At 30.4% G+C, this 283-nt stretch overlaps 1 protein-coding gene across 1 annotated transcript in view; it reads left to right on the top strand.

The window, feature by feature from the left end:
• The window catches only part of LOC119582044 (organic cation transporter protein-like), a gene marked incomplete in the record, with an annotated part of 19,531 nt that overhangs the window by 16,145 nt on the left and 3,103 nt on the right, over positions 1–283 (top strand).

The following is a 283-nucleotide window of genomic DNA, read 5'->3' as shown; positions in this document are numbered from 1 at the left end:
TAGAAACGCGTATTGCAAACTGCGTCACTCCTATGCTTTTATCTTTTTTTTCTCTATTTTTCTCTTTTCTTTTTTGTCTTATTCAATATAACGCAGCGGTGAAATTAATTCTTCAATGAATAATTAATAACTTTTACTCGGGTTTAAATATCTCAATTATACTGTTCTTGCTCATTTATGATGTACTGTACGACTGCAACAGCTTCGTTTGCATATTGCAACAAGAGCCTATTAAAAACCTTGTTAATTAATTGTCATTCTGAAATACTGAATAAGCTAATGT

The sequence above is a fragment of the Penaeus monodon genome, chromosome 15, assembly GCF_015228065.2.
Source record: "Penaeus monodon isolate SGIC_2016 chromosome 15, NSTDA_Pmon_1, whole genome shotgun sequence".
In the NCBI taxonomy this organism is placed as follows: domain Eukaryota; kingdom Metazoa; phylum Arthropoda; class Malacostraca; order Decapoda; family Penaeidae; genus Penaeus; species Penaeus monodon.
This window is presented reverse-complemented; position numbering and strand designations above follow the sequence as displayed.